The sequence below is a fragment of the Barbatula barbatula genome (assembly GCF_947034865.1).
Source record: "Barbatula barbatula genome assembly, chromosome: 5".
In the NCBI taxonomy this organism is placed as follows: Eukaryota; Metazoa; Chordata; class Actinopteri; order Cypriniformes; family Nemacheilidae; genus Barbatula; species Barbatula barbatula.
Genome location: NC_136769.1, coordinates 25,366,856 through 25,386,548, shown reverse-complemented (window position 1 = coordinate 25,386,548; position 19,693 = coordinate 25,366,856). Strand labels below are relative to the sequence as shown.

Here is a 19,693-nt window from a genome sequence, read left to right as displayed (position 1 = left end):
TAAGACCAAGCTCCCGTGCAGCAGCTCTATTTCCTTTTCCAACAGCCAGATCAATCGCCTTCAACTTAAAAGCTGCATCATATGCATTTCTCCATGTGTTTGCCATGATGAGGGTGACAAAATGACTACCGTAATCAGAATGATGGGAAGTTTGAGCGCGCTCGATTTAGTCTAAACAGTAAACAAAAAAGTTGTTTGATCTTAACCCGTTCTGCAATTTCATTCGTCTAATGAAAGCTTCATGCTGCCAAAAAAAGAGCACGTCACAAAATATGTTTTTTGGGGGGGACATTTTTTTGAAAGTGGGAAGAATCCATATATTAGCCGCGTCATTGTTCAAAGCGTGTTAAAGCCGCGAGGTTCAAAGCGTGTTAAAAAAGTTGCGGCTTATAGTCCGGAAGTCAACTGCATACTTTCTGATTTCATTCAAATTTTTTCACTTATCAGGAATATTATAAATTGTAATAGTAATTTACCTGCACATTTACACTGTGAACCCCCTTTCGGTTAACAAAATCCTCCTCATTGGGGCCTGGTGGGGTCTTGATGGGGACGTGTGTACAGTCTATGGCACCAATAACGTTAGGGAAGCCTGACGGACACATACTGTTAGTCATACTTATTGGTATGGTCATGATTGCATGTCATTATCAATTATAAATGTACCTGCAATAGCAAAAGAATCCTGCTTTACAAGTTGGGGTCTTAAGTGGCTTGGAAATACCACAAAAACCCCTAAAAACTGCTTGAGCGCCAGGTAAACTTTGCGAATGGCACGACAGACAGCACTTTTCACCAAGTTCTCTGCATCTCCAATAGTGTAAAGGAAAGTGCCACTCGCAAAGAATCTCAGGCCAATGCACACAGTCTGTGCTGTCGTTAAAGCCCGACTACTCCGTATTGAACACGTAATGTTTGGTTCCAACAAATGAATGATGTAAATAACACCCTCAGGAGAAAAACGGTATCTCTCAACAATGACACTACCGCGCTGCGCTAAAGGATCCTGTCTATCACGCAATACGCGATTCATTTGAAAAGCTCTGCGAATTATTCTTGCACCTTGTTGCTGTCGTATAAATGGACAAGACATAGATGCGACAGACTTACCTATCTCCTCCGCTTATAAAGCCGCAATCTAATCCTGTTTACATGAAGTTAGCCTGCTCCCGAGCAGGTTCAAGCTTACGGACCTGTTGCTATGACAGCAAGTCCAGGATGAGCGTCCAAGAACCGAACAATCCAAGATCATGCCAAATCTTCAACAATCAAATCCAGCTAACCGAGTTAGCGACGTACGAAGAACGGGCCCCTGGTAAAAACTCTGTTAGCTCCATTCTGAACTAACTGTAGTTTGTTTAATGATGATGCAGGACAGCCACTAAGTAGTGCATTACAGTAGTCAAGTCTTGAGGTCATAAATGCATGAATAAGCTTCTCCGCGTCAGCAACACGTAGATTATTTCGTAATTTGGCAACATTTCTTAGCTGGAAAAAGGCTGTTTTTGTGACATTTGATTTCGAGATGACAGGTTGCTGTCTAATATAACACCTAGATCTTTTACTGTATTTGTTGGAGTAACAGTACATCCTTCAACTTGCAGTTTATAATCAGAAATATTTGGTTTACGTGTCTTTGGTCCGATAAGTAATATTTCTGTTTTATTAGAATTTAAAAGAAGGAAATTACAAGTCATCCAATGTTTTATATCTTCGATTCACTCCGCCAATTTGGATAGCTGGGAGGAATCATCTGGTCTTGATGAGATATATAGCTGAGTATCATCTGCATAGCAATGGAAGCTAATTCCATGTTTTTTAATAATGTTTCCGAGGGGCAGCATGTATATGGAGAACAGCACGGGTCCCAGAACCGATCCCTGAGGTAATCCATAATTAACTTGCGTGAGATTTGATGGTTCCTCATTTAAATGGACAAAATGATGTCTGTCTGATAAGTAAGATCTGAACCATTGTAGTGCCTGTCCCTCAATACTGGTATAATTATGTAAGCGATCTCGAAGTATTTTATGGTCTACAGTATGGAACGGAGCACTTAGGTTAATTTTACAAGCACAGTTTCAGTACTATGATGCGGTCTAAAGCCTGACTGAATTTTTTTGTGTATGTAATTTTTTTAAGAAAGAGCATAACTGAGTTGACACTACATTTTCTAGTATTTGAGACAGGTAAGGGTGATTTCCTAGTTCATTGGGGTCTAAGTTTGGTTTCTTGGTAAGAGGCGTAATAAAGGCCATCTTAAAGGGTCCTGGGACATGGCCTAGATTAACTGATGAGTTGATAATGTTATAAATTTGCTCAATTGCAACAGGTAGTAACTCTTTTAATAATTTAGTTGGTATGGGGTTTGATAAGCAAGTTGTAGGTATAGATGTTGTAATACGTTTTTATTAAAACTTCCTGTTTTATAAGTGAAAAAACACTGTAGCCTTTCTTTCGGGGCTATATTTTTCATATTCATCTTTTTTTACTTCAAAGGTGCGACAGCGTCTAATGTATTAGAGAAAATAGTGCCCAATTTGCCTAGCACTTCTTGAGGTGCGCTGGGCAGAGCAGCCCTGCCCCCTTAGGCCGGGTGTTACCTGAGCATCGAGCAATAGCTCTAACCGGACCTAGTGCTCCACACGTAGTAACCCCCCCTCTGGGCAGTTCCGTCTGATGCATCCTCATGATATGGCTCCCATGCTGGTGGCCCTTGACCTCTCCTAGGTGGACCTCCACCTCTGGCGGCACTCCCTTACAGTCCGCACATTCTCGCAGGTGTTCTCCCCTATTAGCGAGACCATGTGGGTATCTCCACTAAAACTCCTCCCTGGGGTAGGAAGTGGTCTCCGTAGCGCATTTTTTCTCTGCAATGAAAACAACAGCAATAAAGCAACACTAGAGTTTTTCTACCTTAAAATCTTTATTTTAATAAAAATGTACTTTATAAAAAATATTTTAAAGCACTACACTTTTGGCCACGACTGTACAAAAACCATTGCTTCGCAAGCCACTGTTTATTAGATTGCCTAATGTGTATATTTAGAAGATATTTTTCTAAAAGGTAATTACATTTTGTAATGGTTTAATATACAGTATTTGTGAACTTGTATTTAGGTATGTTCAATTATTATTAAGTGTGTTTTCTCAAAGTTTATTGTGTTATATTTCTTGGGGCTAAGAATTTTGCCTAGGGTGCAAAAGTAACCAGAAACATCCTTGTTTGAAATTAGTGAAAACACATGCTAAATAAATATGTAGACTCGTGACAAGTTCAAAACATGTAGGCGAGTCTGTAGTTTCAGGTAAATAGAACATTGGCACAATTTGTATAGACTATAAAACAGATGCACTGCAATATTTACTGTAACTGTAAGTTATGTAACAATTATCATCCCATTTAGCAATCTGGAACGCACAGATGAAGGTACCTTGAAGTAAAGTTTGCTCTCTTGAGCTCATCCAACCTTGTTGCAGACATTTGTTGCTGTCTCACTCGATGGTAGACTCAGGATTTAGGTGATCTGTTGCAGTCTCTGGGTGCATGGGCTGGGGACTCAGAACCTGGCTGTTGCTGTTATGCCTCTCCAAAGGGGAGACTCAGAACCTGGGTGATCTGTTTCAGTCTCTAGGGGAGACTCAATAGAAAGAGTCTCTGCTTAAAAGGTACTTTTATCCCTTTTCATAAGAAGAGGCGATTGCATTTGGTGCTTTTATATTCCAATGCTGTGATTGGCTGTTATGTCAGAGGGGGCTCCATCACCATTCCTCTCTGTATGGAACTCATTTGCATAAAGTATGACATTAAAATGTACATTTTGTGGTTTACCTATGCATATTTAACTTCCCAAACAACTTTCAAAATACCAGTGGCATTGACCTGAATGTAGAGTACAAACATGTAGGGATGCTCCGATCGATCAGGCACAGATCAATATCGGCGGATAATCCCATTCTATGGCTTGATCAGTACTTACTTACTTGGCCGATCTCACGAAGTGATCGCAATTTGGGTAAGGTCACCGCGTGATGACGTCCAGAATGCGTGAGGACGTCAATTATTTGGTGCCGCAGTCATGTGATCACATGTGTGGAACTTTCACGCCGTTTCGCCAAAATTAGCAATTTTACGTGTATGTTCCAAAGAACTCTACGAGGAGCATGTCCAAATCGTTTAATACAACAAACCTGATTGGAAACTTAAAGACGGGTGGGTGATCCTGTCCAGATTTTTTCGCTTTTTAATTTTTTTGTCATTTTGGTTGGAAATGTCTTTACATCCTGAATGCAATCAAGAACTATAATGGTCAAATAATTATTTAATAATTATATATCATATGTGAAAGACATGGACCAAAAAACGTTTATCCAATCAAAATGTTCTGGCCGAACGCTGTTACTGGTCATGTGTACATTTTCAGCCAACGTATTTTGCATACCACTGCACACCCAGTTCGCGCAGACATCATACGTGTCAATGTAGGGAGAATGGTGGACAATCAGCAACAATCAAACTTTCCTGCAGAACCGATAAGAAGTAAATCTAAAAATCAAAAGTTGGTTTTTGAAAAAGCAAAGACGAAAAAACTTCTGGATCATGAAAGGGGAAAAACTCAAATTAACATCGGTTCAGCTTTTAGACGACGGACACAGCTCCCTGCCTGTGGGTCTGAAAGGAGATACCATGGTTGCTGCTCTTTCTTTTGGACAGGTATTTACATGCTTCCAGAATAATTTAATGGATTTAGTTTGTAATTCGTTTGGGATTATAATTACAGTGCTAGCAGGCTAAAGTTAGCACCTTTCGAAATCACCCACCCCACCTTTAAGAACGAGCCACCGCTAGAGATATGACACAATTAGAGGGCTCGTTAACTGAAAATTCTCTGTCATTGACCAGTGATGGAAAAATCTGAAGGCTGTCCGTCATTTTGACAAACAAGGCATTACACTACGACGGCTCACCACTGTCTAATTTGTTTCGCCATAGTTTCAAAAGAAACTGAAAATATTTTTACACAATGATAGGCGTTTGTGGGTGGGACGAGAGCCGGGATGCGAGGCCAGTGCGTGTGTGTTAACGAGCGTCAGCTGTACGCGCACAGGTCTCCTTTCACGGAGGAGATTGTGGAGCATAAGAGGACGAGCGACCGGACCGTCAGTGAGAGAGGACCAGGCCTGGATTTTATGTTGTGGTTCGTGTGTGTGTATTTGATTAAAAGTTATTTTATGTTCCCGTCTCCTTCCTTCCTTTTATGGATCTTGTTACATCGTTGTTTCTGGATCTGATTCTGCAAAGCCTTCATCTGTCTTGATCAGACCCCGTGTTGTGAACTCACACATTTCTTTAACATCCAACTAGACAAACCACAAGCAGCCAACTTTTTAGCTCTCCTCGTTTGAGAGGACCTAGACCTTGGTACATTTACATTTAGGCACTTGGCAGACACGTTTATCCAAAGCAACTTACATTGCATTATTCTATAAATTTTACATAGGTATCTGCAATCCCCTGGGATCCAACCCACAACCGTGCATTGTTAAGGCAATGCTATCACCACTGAGCTACTTGAAAGTTCTGTAACTGCACTGCTGATAATATTCTAGTTACTCCCCTGCATGTCTCTGACCATTTCTTTATAAAGTTCACTGTAACAATCCCTGTAATCTCACCTACCACCCCTAACCATGTTTCTTTCCGTCGCAATCTTTGTTCCCTCCCTCCCACCTGCTTTTCGTCCATGGTGTCTTCCTTTGCGTATAGTTTGTATATAGTTGTATGGTGTATAATAATATATGACTTAGGGCTGGGCAATAAATTGATTTTATCGATCAACTCGAATTTGACGTTTAGTGCGATTTGTTTTTAATGAAAATCGGTTTTCTCTTTAACTTCTACGACCGACACTCCCGAGTGTTCACACCAAACGTGAGTTGCGCGAATAAAACGCGCTATTCGCCAGTAGTTGGACGCTTGAACATTTTGAGTTTACTCGCTTCATGACTGAAATACGCGTCATGGGAGTGGCTTCTGGCAAGCGGCTCTCGTCTAATTGCGACATGGATTTTGTTGATACAATTTTTATTGTTTTTATAAATACAGTACAAACAGTACAAAAACATGTTGATAAAATGGAGGCAAAAACAGTGCCTGAATGGTCTATATGAAACTATAACAATGAATTTTCATTCATATAAGTCCATTGTGTGCAAAAAGAACCTGTTTCCATGAAATTCCTCATCTGCAGTGGAAAGTGACAGCATGATGATTTTCACAAAATCTGCAAATAAATAAATATAGAAACATTCAGATTCAATTTGATGCTTCTCCCTGATTAGGAAATAACAACATCCATGAAAACATTTTAATTAGGGCTCTATATCAGGATGGCAGGAAGGCACGAGTCCACAGGCCGAGCACAGGAGAAAATAACAGCCGCTTATATAGAGCCCTATCACATGACTACAAGAGCAATATTACATTTATACAACAGTTCGACAGAACAACATCGGAGTGTTTTTGAAACCCTCTGGTTTTTAAAGGATTTAGAGGGTTAAAGTTGAAGTTGTGATGGATATAAAATGATATTGTAAAAAAGATCTATCACATCACATGTACACCCATGTGCAGATTGTGGTGCACACGTTCACATGTATACCAAACAAATGTATGTGCAATTTGTAATCTCGTATATTTATTGTATTTCAGTTCTACAAAAAAAGAGATAAAGGAACACAGAAGTTAACATTCTGGAAAGGATAAACTGCTTTGTGTGTATGACATACTTCGATTTAGCTGAGTGGCACAGTGATAAAAACAATGAAGCGGTTTCCGTGGTGATACTGATGGAATATTGCATGGCTCTCAGTCAGAACTGTTGCGCAAAGCACTATAACTTTCCTGTAGCTCAGTGGTAAGAGCATTGTGTCAACAACGCAAGGTTGTGGGTTGGATCCCAGGGGATTGCAGATACCTATGTAACATGTACAGGATAATGCAATGTAAGTCGCTTTGTTCTATCTATCTATCTATCTATCTATCTATCTATCTATCTATCTATCTATCTATCTATCTATCTATCTATCTATCTATCTATCTATCTATCTATCTATCTATCTATCTATCTATCTATCTATCTATCTATCTATCTATATAAAACGTGCATTATAAAAAAAGAGCATTGCTTCAATATCCCAAAATATCACAATACCAGTAAAGAGACCTTCCTCAAACATAACAACACAAAAGACTAGACATCTTCTCTGAGAGCTAAAGTATATATACGCTGTCTCTAAGCATCTCCAGTTTTTTGAGTGACAGAAAATAAGGCAGGGGTTGACAATAGCCTCGGTACCATTAGGAGAAAAGTGAAAATGTAAACAAATGCAGAGCTTGGTCGAAGATAAAATGGGAGCGCTGGGCAGCTTATTGACCTTTGCAGCTGCGACATTAGTGCAACCTGTCCTCCATACCCTCTAACTAAAAATTTGTTTGTTCCTTTCCTCAAATACGACGCATTAGACCGTTCGCTGAATTAGCGCCTCTAACCGCAGCAGTAGAAGCCTTTGTCTACAGTCATTGTGAAATTATATATATTGTTCCAATTATTGTATGAGGAAAAAACGTTGAAGTGAGCACCATCTGCAGTAAAGCTTCAGATCTGATGATCTTCCGGGTTGAACGAATGTTTAAGATTACCACCAGTCGAAACCATATGTCAGCTCTGATTGTGAAATGGCATAAGCTCTCGTGCATCTCATGACCGATTGCAGTCTTATGGCCTCAATTCACAAGGTTTGCAATGCAAGCTGTTTTGTAATATACTCTCACAAAAAACACCTACTCTCCTAGCCAGACAGGATTTAAACCTTTTCAGCGAAGCACGTAAAAGTATGGTTTAAATATGAAAAAGGTACCAAGCACAATGTTATCTTAATATTTCTAACATACACTTATTTTGAATGTAAATTGTATGTGCTCCAGGACGGTGCTACTGGCACCGAGATACAGAGAGGCCATGGAGGTGCAGCCCACATTTGGAGCCAGGGGATCGAGATGGCTACTGTGGGCGTGACACTGGAGTCTGCCGTCTTTTTTCATTTCAGTCGGTTTGATCACCATTTGACATTATTATGTACTTTTCCGTCAAAGGGAAATGACATTTCATTTAAGGTTGTCCGTTGCTGATCATCTGGTTGTAGCGGCTGTCTGTTGCTAAGTGTCTGGTCACACGTTTGGCACCGCTACAGAAGTGTGATAACCCTTGCTTAGTCACTTTAAAATAATAAGGCAACCGATCACAGACACGTTTTTGAGTAAACTCAACAAACAGAGACTGAACACAGCAGATAACTAAATGTAACAACAATATTAAAGCATAAATGAACTAGCAGCAAGAACTAAATCACCAAAAAAAAAAAAGAATTGAACATGCTGCAACATTGGGAACTTTCAGACCCTCGCAATATTGTTTGTTCAGATTACACTGTTTTGCCAGTTGGGCAAAATAATCTGTTACAAACATGTTTAGACTCATTTTGTTTCGTATATGCAAAACAATAACTTATATGTTCAAGTTAATTTATCATCTTTGTAGGGAGAACATTTTGCAAGGTCGATTTTTTGCAGTTGTAACCCTGGGTAAAATGTGGGAATAACCCTGCTTGCAAGAGTGAAACAGTGCTCTGCCCGGGTTAAAAGCGGGGTTTAGACTGAAGATAACCCAGGGTTAAGCGCGAAGATCCTCTGATGAAGAGATTTCAGTTCTCCATACACAGAAAACACTGGGCTTCTTGTTGAAAAGCGTCTCTATTACAATGTGATGTGACTTAATTTGTGTGTGGCCCTAACCCCCCCAAAAAACACCTACGCCATGACATAACTGTTGTTTCTCCAGTGCTTGAGTTGCCAGGGAGATGAGGAGATGGCGGTGTGCAGGTGGGTTGGGTTAGGCAGGATATTATCAGTGCCACTCACAGCTTTCAGTCATCTACACAAACCTGTGAGGAGTCACGTTCCACCTGAACCTGTCTGGGCCCCACGCCTGGAGCCCTACCAGCACAGAAGAACCAGGCCCAAACCTGCCTGTCTGCCCATGGACTAGGCTAATCACTCCATCACATCACCTGTCTGTCTGTCTGCTGGCAGCCTGCCTTGAGCTCAAAATATGCAACTAGAGTACACTAGACAGACAAGCTAACACACTTATTCTTCATTTATCACATTCATTATTACGACTAAATGCCAACCAAGTATGCTAGCTTCTTACTTTCTTGAATACAAATATTATTCACAACCATCTTATAAACAAATCAACCATAATGCCACACACAACTGCATAAGCAACTTATCTGAGAGCGAGAAATCTGATATACCTGTTTTACCGGTGGTGGAATCCGCTTTATACAAATTTCCTCGTCTTTTAATTTGAAGGTGAAATGTGACCACGTTTTGACGTATACTACATCACTATTGTGCATCAAATTACTGCCAGACCTGTCTGGACATGTGACATTTACTGTTTGCAGTTGCACAAGACCTGAAGTGTACAGTACGTTTCCCAGGAAGCGCAGTATGTGGTGTACATCTGTGCATTTGACACGTTGGGGCTTGATGGTCTAGCAGGGCTACAACTAGCAGGCAATGAAAATATATGTGACCTAGTGGTTAGGGCGTTGGGCTTGTGATCCGAAGGTTCCTGGTTCAAATCTCAGTGCCAGCAGGTCATGACTAAAGTGCCCTTGAGCAAGACACCTTACCCCTGATTGCTCTGCAGTAATGTGCCACTGTAAAAAACTACTTGTAAAAATCTACTACAGCTTCAACGCGTAGTAAATTATTGTCATTAAACATCATGGTGTTGACACAAGGCCATATCCAAAAATATGCAACGCTATGTGTTTGATAGCAGAAACACAAAAATTCACTTCACATTTATGGCTGGGGTACAAAAAGAGTTTGGCCAGATGTAAAAAAAGAAAAGTGTGCATGTGTAAAGAAAAAGAAAACCTCAACACCGGAGCACAAGGAAGGATTTTTTGCTTCATTTTCTGATGGTCTAGTTGTATGAAAATATGTCTCTCGTGAAGAGGGACAAAAAGATGTAAATATAAAGATGCAGTAAAACGCAAGGCCACTTTCCAAAGATAATCAATTACTTTGCTGGGGCTGTTTTTTAACAGGGTAAGCTGTTCCAAGAGCAGTGTGTTTGGCCACATGGATAGCACACTACTGTGTTTGGCTACAACATGAACACTTGGCCAAACACATGCACCGTGACAGCGCTCATGCAGAAATGGGAAACCTACCATTCACCACTGTTAATTAGATTAGAGCTCCATGTACACGCCTGCAGTGCACAAATAACCACATTTCATCTTCTGCTTTGAAGGAGTGCACACATCACATACATGTACATTCAAATCATATTTTGTGTATTTAGCAAATAATGCGGCTCCCAATTATGTTTCTAATTGATCTGCTTTTGCCTGTCAGATGATTCAAACAAGTAAACTAGAGGTCTTCTCGGGTCCAAATATCTTTACCCGACCCGAAATGACCCGAATCACTTTTTACCCGAACCCGAGACAGACCCGATAACGTTTTTATTTTAAAGCCCCGACCCGAGACAGACCCGATAACGTTAGACCCGAGTCCGACCCATCGTATATATTTTTTAAACCCGACTAGACCTGAATGTAAACCGACGTGTATTAATGAAATTGATATGGCAATGAACACGTTGATCCTCTTGTTTTGCTCTGGCAAATTGCGCAAACTAAGGCTAAATGGGTTGTGAATCAAATCTAAATAAGTGACGACATGGCAACCACTCGCGCGAACATTCTGTCTCAACAATGTGTCCCAAACCGCGTAGTACTGAAATGTGCGCGTCTTTTAATATCTACTTCTGGTCGCCTGGTGGAAGTATGTTTTTCCTGAATACGATGGTAACTACATCGAGTGCAAACCCCTGCAGCGTTGGAAACTTCGGGATTTCAATCGATCGGCTGAGGGTTGGAGGAGAGTTGGTAACTACACGCACACAAACAAGTGACGCGCTGTTATTGTACAGGATAGTTCGGGTCTTCCTCGGGTCAATTAAGCAAAACTATTTTTACTTTATATTACCCGAGACCCGAAGACACTAATAATATACCCGACCCGTGTCCGAAGCTCCCGTGAATCTTTTAGACCCGAACCCGCTCGGGTCTCGGGCCGGACCTCGGGTTTTCGGATCTGAGTGGACCCGTGAAGACCTCTAAAGTAAACAAAATGTACAATACAAAAGATATATAGAGAGCTTCATGGGCAAGTAATAGCAGGCACACAGCAGAACACTCATAGCATAGAAACAGGCAAGACCCGTAAACTTGTGACTATCTTATTATGTGGCTATTTCACATGAAATTGAAACACACCAAAATGTACGACTACCAGAAACAAGCTGCAACAATGAAGCCCCTCCACTAAACCTCACTGGCGCGCATTTGTAATTCCAAAAGCCAGCCATAAGAAACTGACTATTCAAATGTTGATAGTAAACAGCATGCAATTTCCAGTCTAATCAGATGTGATGGTTTTGTCCCAAACCTTTAGGACATTAAGCAGACTGGATTCATACCTTGATAACACTTCAACCAATCAAATGAGTTTGTCTCCTAAACAGGTTTATGACATGTAAACACATGCAGATATGAAGGTTGATCATTTTTTCTACCGATTCATCTGGCAGCATCTATAAACATCATTAAGTGTGTGAGTCCATGACTAAAGCGTGATATGATCTATAGTAGATGTTCATCATCATCATCTCTCCTGCAGGCTGGATAACTAGCCATGCAGGAGGACATGCTTGTGGAAGCTGCTAATCAGACACAGACACTGAAATACAACTACAGACCCACAGGCGTCTTCATTGAACCCACTCTCATTATCAACCAATCTCAGTCAAACCATGTAGCTTAAACATGATGCAATCACCTTTAACCCTTATGAAAACAAACAGTGGTTTTATCACAGTAAAAGAAAAGCATCCGTGTGTTTGGCATATTCATTGCCATTAGAATAAGTACATTTGTACTACAAAAAAAACATGGTTCATTTGTAACCGTCAACCAGCAACCGGGTATTGTTCTGTTTGCATTACTATTTTAACTGTTTTTATTTTGTTCTATTGTATCTGTATAGTTTTCCAATTATTAGGGGTCAAACTTGTTATTAAAGAATTCAAGAAAAAAATCATCATCAGCATCTTCAGATGCTGGACATCAGCATAGCAGTGATGAATGTATGATTTTTTCACTAATAAAATTGATATTGGAAAATAATACAATTATGCAACCAGAGACTACACCCAGACAACATATTACAGCTCAACAAATGAAAAGGGAAAACTGCAATTATTTTCTACGGAAGGTCAGGATGAATTGTCTAACATCATAAGATCATCTAAATCAAAAACATGAATGCTATATCCTACACAATACTATTAATCGCGATAAATCGAGCTGGCTGCGATTATTCAAGGCATAGACTTTTTTCATTTTATTTGTGTAGCTTGTTTGTGAAGCACGGCTCTGGGATCAGTAGGAACTGCTGTTCGATCTGAAAGCAGTGCGAGTTAACGTGCATTTAAAAAAGCAACACCCATCAAACATGATCATTATAAATATACTTTACTATCATGAAAATACCCGAGGAGGCTTGAGGAACAGTGCTAAAAACATGTGCAGATTGCAGTGCACGCGTCTATATGTATACCAAACGAATGAATGTGCAGTTTGTAATTTTATATCTTGTTTATTGCATTTCAGTTTTAGAAAAAAATAGAAGGCATCACAGAAGTAAACATTCTGGAAAGGATAAACTGCTTTGTTTGTTTGCTTCTTAGCTAGCTGTCTAACTTTCTCAGAGTGACGCAGTTGCGAGGACAGCAGAGTCCCAGTAAGTTTAGTGGCAGAGTGATAGAAACAGTCAGTGAAGCGGCACAACAGACAGTTCCTGTGGTGATCCTGGTGGAATGTCGCATGGCTCTCAGCCAATCAGACTCGACAACCAGAAAGAACTGATGTATAAAGATAAACAATATAAGTCTTCTATGAATACTTGACAGACACATGAAAAAAAACCCACTAAACCTCTCTCTTATCTCAACAGGTAGTGGTCTAGACTAGTAACTCTGTATTAGGACCTAAAGTACTATTGCATTTTACATTTACACACTTGGGAGACGCTTTTATCCAAAGTGACTTACAAGTAGTTTTATACAATGGCACATTACTGCAGAGCAATCAGGGGTAAGGTGTCTTGCTCAAGGGCCCTTCAGTCATGACCTGCTGGCACTGAGATTAGAACCTGCAACCTTCTGATCACAAGCACAACTCTCTAACCACTAGGCCACAGTTTACTAATTTTTAATCCATAAACAATTCAAACACTTTTTCTGATATATTGTTATTTTAAGTTTCCAGTACTGGCAAACATGTTTACCAATATTGTGTTCATGGGATAGTGCACCACAATATGAAAATTCTGTCATTATTGGCCCAGCTTCAAGTTGTTCATAATCTGTATAAATGTCTTTGTTCTGATGAAAACACAGAGTAAAATATTTGGAAGAACAGTTCTTGGACCCCATTGACTCCCATAGTAGGAAAACTTTTTTGTTCTGTTGAACACAAGGATGTAGGGCAGCAGACACTTCTGGGGCACTTTTGACTACCACTGTCATTTTTCCTCCTGTGGAAGTCAATGGGGTCCAAGAACTCTCTTGTTACAAGCATTCGTCCCAATATATTTATCTGGGTTCAACCAAACAAAGACATGTATACGTTTGAAAACAACTAGAGGTTGTTTACAAACATTATTAACCATGGTGACTAATATCACATTGATAATCTCCACATAATAATGCTATGAATAAGCCAGCGTCAGTAACACTGCTGTTGTTAATCGTGATGACTAATATTGCATTGAAACTCTGCACATAATAATATATAAATATCCCAGAAGCACTAAATGTGATGTTGACTGTAATTACTACTACAATTGAAAGAACTGACTGTTTCTGACAGTGAAAAAGTATTTATTGCAGTTAAGTTTAATCAGTGGACGTTGCAAAGAGAAAAACTTTGTAATTAATTGATACGATCTGTCACTGGGATGAAAAAAGAAACGCACAAATGAGCTCATAAAGATTGTGTGGATTATAACAAGCATTATTGTCAGAGAGAAAGCTCAATATTTGCTAAACAATATGATGCTTAATATTCATGTGTACGTTGAAATTTTAATTTTGACATATGATTTCTTCCTGAAATTAGACTTATTCTTTAGTCACAGTTAAGTTGTTGTGGTGGGCTGTGCTGAGGTTCTAACACAGCCACCAGGACCATGCTGGACACAAAAGCCATGCCATGGTGTTTCACTGCAATTAGAAACAGCTTCTTCCATTGGCGGGCTTCAATGCCATGAAACACCAACACCTGGTTCCAATTGCCATTTAAATCAGATAGGTTTGACTACAATTTCTGGCCTGGTGTGAAGTGAATGCTTTCAGGTCCAGTGGAATACTGCTGATCTGACATCTCAGCAGATGAGGTTTAGGGGACCAGGTCAAGCGGGACAGCCACGTTGTAGTGATGACAGAGCAGCTGACCCTGAGCTCAAACAAAGGGTCTGCAGGTAATAGGATATTAAACAGTGTTGAAATGCAGCGTATTTAGGCTTTCAGAGCCCACATGACACCTCAGAGACACAAGAGAGGAAAATATCTTGAAAAAAAGAATTCTGAAAAACAAGATAATGCTGAAGAGATGAAGAAATAAATGGCTGTTGCAAGAGGAATGCTGGGAAATAACAACCCCTAATTTCCCATATGTTTTACCCTTCCGTCGTCTGCTCTGTCTGTCACACACATAACAGCACAGCAAGTAGAGTTCCTTCGGACTGAATCTTGTGTTTTTGATGGACTGAGAAGGCAAAATGTTAGACGCCAAGTCAAATGTTTAGACCCCATGTTCCTTTTTGCATTTCAAGTTATCAAGCATCAAAAATCCCCCACCCCTGCCAAGCAGTTAAGACTTGTGTACATTTTTATTATGATAAAGTCACTTTAAGAAGCGAAAAAAGGGGGAAATGACGTAATACAATCTGGACGAGATGTTTTCATTGACAGCTTCGGACTACAAGGTCAAGCAGTAGCCACTTCATTTTGACATGATGTTTCCAGAGGTTAAAGAGGTCACTTAACCCCACCCCCCAATGGGTCACAATCATTTCAATTTATTGGCCCTCACACCCACCACCATGCGTGATGTCATATTTCCCACAGAAGAGAGAGAGAAGGGCGATGGGTTTGATTAGATGCCTCCTTAAAGGCTTTTGCTATTTTCCGTTCAAGAAGCGGTTACATAAAACTTTGGTTGTTCTCTAGACTTTCATGCTGATGGGGATTGGACCGGCAGATATCGTATTAGAAAATATGGCCAGGCAGGGTTTAGGGGAGAAAGATGATTTGGCTCAAGTTCCAGAAAGGACTTTGTTTGACCAAACATCACCCAAAAACAAGCTATTCAAAGGACGAGTCAAGGTGGCATGTGATGCCTCCAGGACAACCAACAACCAAGTCAGCATATGCTTTCTATTTGCCTTGTTTATCATGTGAATGGAGTCAGCCGGTCCTAAACATCTGCAAAAAAACTAAAACACACCATTAGCACACCAAGAAGCATAGAGCTCTAAAACATTCAACCATCATAAATATTATTTGAATCCTTTTGGAATGTCCAGAGGTTTAAAAAACACTTATTGGATGTTATGATGTTGAGCCACTTTAGAATGTAGTCTTTAAACACACGAAAAAACTGTTACTGTCAATACTTAACAGGCAAGCATGCCTCTTTTACTAAGAAAATCTAATTTGTTATAGAGTTATTTGAATCTAACATTTTCTTCAGTAAATCAAGTGCCAGAACAGTTTTGTGTATACAAATAAATAACACTATATCAGCAGACAGTACACACCTCACCCGCAGGTGGTATTTTGCTGCAAGGTCAGATATGCCACTTAGTATCACAAATAAATATTCCATGATCAAATAATGAAAAGGGCAAAACACATCAAGTCTCTCTTTGGGCTAACGTGACTTCTATTGAAAGACTAACACAGCAGGTACATTCCTCTGAGACTTTGCACATTGGGTGTCCCAGTGATGATCAAAAATGCTTGAACAGGCTTTCGTGATGTCTCAAACAGCTGAAGGCGTCTGGATATGCGTGAGTGGACCGAGGCTAATCCATGCTTATTCTTTCCCTAAGTTTTCCTAGGGTACTACCGTAAAGCTGAGTCTGGCACTTTTTAATGGCCATTCTTAAGGACAGATAAGACACGGCAAGCTGAGCTTTGAACACAACACAGTCCCACGGTTGTCTAGGTGCAGACAAAAGCCACGTGTGGTGAGGTAGAGAAAGTGGAGCCATCGGCCATGGAGGAGATGTTTGAATGCAAGCCTACTGTCTATACCTCCTCCATACGTCTGCTGTTTAATCCTGCTTCATGAAAGCCCCACATGCCAAAGTCGACTGCTTGGACCTCTGTGAACCTTTGTGGAGCAGAAAAAAAGTTGAAAACGAAAAGTTGAAGCTGCTGCAGCAGGCCATGGACCACCTGCTCTACAAACTCAATTGTGGCCGGCAACAGTAAAAGAAAGAAAGTCACAGTTGCTTCTATGATCTAGCCGTACAAAGAAACAAATTGCATTTCTCTGGCCCATCCTCCGCAGGTCAGGGATCAGGGCGAGAGTCCGTGATTGGGCCTCTCTAGGAGTGCATTTGTTTGGTGAGCATGTTTTTAGCCTAAGTTCCTCCTTTCATCTTTTGCTTTTATATTCTTCTGCCGTGCATTTGTTGTGGCACTTTTCTCTCAATTGAATGTTATTATTCCAAACAGTCCAATGGCACGGTCTCATCTTTTATTTATTGTCGAGTGTAAGAGCAGGATCTGCTGTCCTTTCATTGCAGAGATTAAAGGGACAGTCATAGAGCAACACTGTGCTTCATCATCATCTTCACTTTAATTGTAGGCCTGAAGTTCAGAAGGCCGCTAGCTTTAATCTACAGCTTCATATAAACTAAAGCTACTAGAGAACACATATACCATACAGTAGGAGCCCATTAGTGGCCCACTCACGGTGATCATAGGCAAAAATGTTAGATGAATATTGAGTTGAGACATGTTACCTAAGGTTGGACCTCATCTATAATGAAGATTGTATGAGAAATGAGTGCCACACCCATTTTGTACGGCGTGCTACAATACAATTTGAATCATACAAGATTAGGGCTGATTCTATCCGCAACGTTGTACTAAAAAACAAACACAACACTCAGATGCGATCTGTTTGGTTACTGACATTCTACCAAATATCTTCCATGTGTTCAGCAGAACAAAGACATTTTACCAGGCTTGGAACAACCTGAGAGTGAATAAATGATAAAAGAATGATCTCTTTTGGGTTACCATGACAGACAAACTAACATAAGTATGTTATGTATGGTTAGGTGTACACAGCAGGTCTTCTCCAAAAGTGCAGTGATTATCATTGTCATTGTGTGTCGACCTAGGTTTTCACTTACGCCATATTTCTTACGCCATTCCTTTCAAGGCAAATAAATCAGTGCGCCTTTACCTGTTGCTTAGTGACGGTTGTGTTGATCAAAGTCAGAAATGCGCAGGTGCTGCTCAATGCGACTACATTTAATATTGATTCACAAGTTGAATATGTGCACTTAATCTGTGCAGAATTCAAAACATATGACCTGCAAAACTGACTAGTGATTTGACATTGTTACCTCAACATCTGGACATATTCACATAATTTCATTCATAGCGATCTTGTCTTATGTCAAATTATGAAAATATAATTTTGAAATGTAAGACTTTTTAAGACCATGCGGAAACACTGGTTCAGAGTTCACCTTTTCTGTCTAAAATATGAGTCAAATTTGCTATTAATTATTATTTGATTGTTTAAAAGTTTGTACACATGTTACAAAAAAAAACATTATTTGTTATTTTGCTGCATCTTGTCTGGTGTGTACGGTGTAAATGCTCGTGTTAGAGACTAAAAAGTGGCCATGGACTTCTTCGCCAGGAGCCGATCGCAAAACACAAAGCTCAGTGATTTATAAACCATTCTTTAGCACCATCATTCATAAACGTACATGTTTTTTAAGGATCTTTTATGACACTCAAGGACACCTTGCAAAATCAATGAAACATTGAACAGTAAAGTCATTTCGTTACCTTTGATAATAGTTCTGCAGTGTATTGAATTCTTCCATGCTAATAAAATGCACCACATACACAAAGTCGTATCGAATGTTTTTAGACATGTTAACTCAAACACACATAAAGTCAAAGCATTTTTTCATTTTTTAAAACTCGCAAAATTAAAGTACTGTAGTTTGCATCACTGAATCTTACCATTTAACTCTTTCCCCACAAATGACGTGCTATCTCGTCATTTAAAAGCCAACCGTTCCCTGCCAAAGACGAGTTATTACGGAAATTTGGCGCTGTTACACACCTTTGGAAAAAGTACATTTACATTTATTCATTTGGCAGACGCTTTTATCCAAAGTGACCACAAGCCCAACGCTCTAACCATTAGGCCACAGCTGACAGAAAAATGAAGGTGTCTTTTGTTTGAAAGGAGAGACTGCTCCTTCACTTGATATATTTTTTGTCCATATATTCGTTGCAAAAAATGTGAGCCATCAAATTTGAGTAAAAATATTAAAACTTTTTTTTAAAAAGGCTGGCGGGAAAGAGTTAACATTTTTATTGTAAAACCGTTGGCCTTCTTACGTCTCACTACACAGTTATCATTAAATCAGAATCACCACACTGGAGTTAGTCACCTGCCTTTCGACAGTAAGTTCTGTCTTCTTCAATGTGAAATTTCTTTCTTCTACGGTTTAATCTGAAATTCAGCTTGGTCTCTGTAATTTGATTGGCTACAATTCCGTGAGCCCAGTCTTTTTCTTTATTTTTTTGGTAAATTTTTAGACATTGATGAGCGCTTGTTAAACGACTAGGGCACGGGATTTACAACAGCTAGTGACAAGTGAGCAAAATAAAATGAGATGGGTAAGTCCACTAGCTAGCAACCTGTTAAAGAGTCTAATAGCTGAGGGGAAGAATGAGTTCTTTAATCTGGAAGTCTGCAATTTACACTCCTGTACCTACCTGAGGGTAGAAGTGTGAACAATCTGTGTTGGGGGTGGGTGGGGTCTTTAACGGTGGATCCAGGTCTTCTGTGGACTCAGCGATGGTAAATGGACTGCAGGGAGGGCAGTGGAGTCCTGAAGATCCTCTCAGCAGTCTTCACCACTCTCTGCAGACGTTTGCGTTCCTTCACTGTAGTGCTGCCGTACCATGCAGTGATGCAGCTGGTCAAGACACTCAACTACACAGCTGTAGAAGTTGTGCAGGATCGTAGGTGACATGCCAAACTTCCTCAGCCTCTTCAGAAAGTACAACCCCTGTTGTGCCTTCTTAACCAGCTGGGTGGTATTAAGTGTCCAGGTTAGGTCCTTGCTGATGTGGACGCCAGGTTGTTGTCTTCACACCGTCACAAGACTGGCCACCTCCTCCTGTAGGCCGCTTCATCCCCGCCAGTAATC

The 19,693-nt window shown here is 40.1% G+C and overlaps 1 long non-coding RNA gene across 1 annotated transcript in view; it reads right to left on the bottom strand.

The window, feature by feature from the left end:
• Window positions 1–2,496: 2,496 nt before the first annotated feature.
• LOC306893760 overlaps window positions 2,497–19,693 on the bottom strand; it is a 90,895-nt gene continuing 73,698 nt past the window's right edge. The window contains exon 3 of the long non-coding RNA XR_013786621.1: window positions 2,497–6,284. This is a non-coding gene — a long non-coding RNA (uncharacterized lncRNA). The remainder of the gene's footprint in view (window positions 6,285–19,693) is intronic.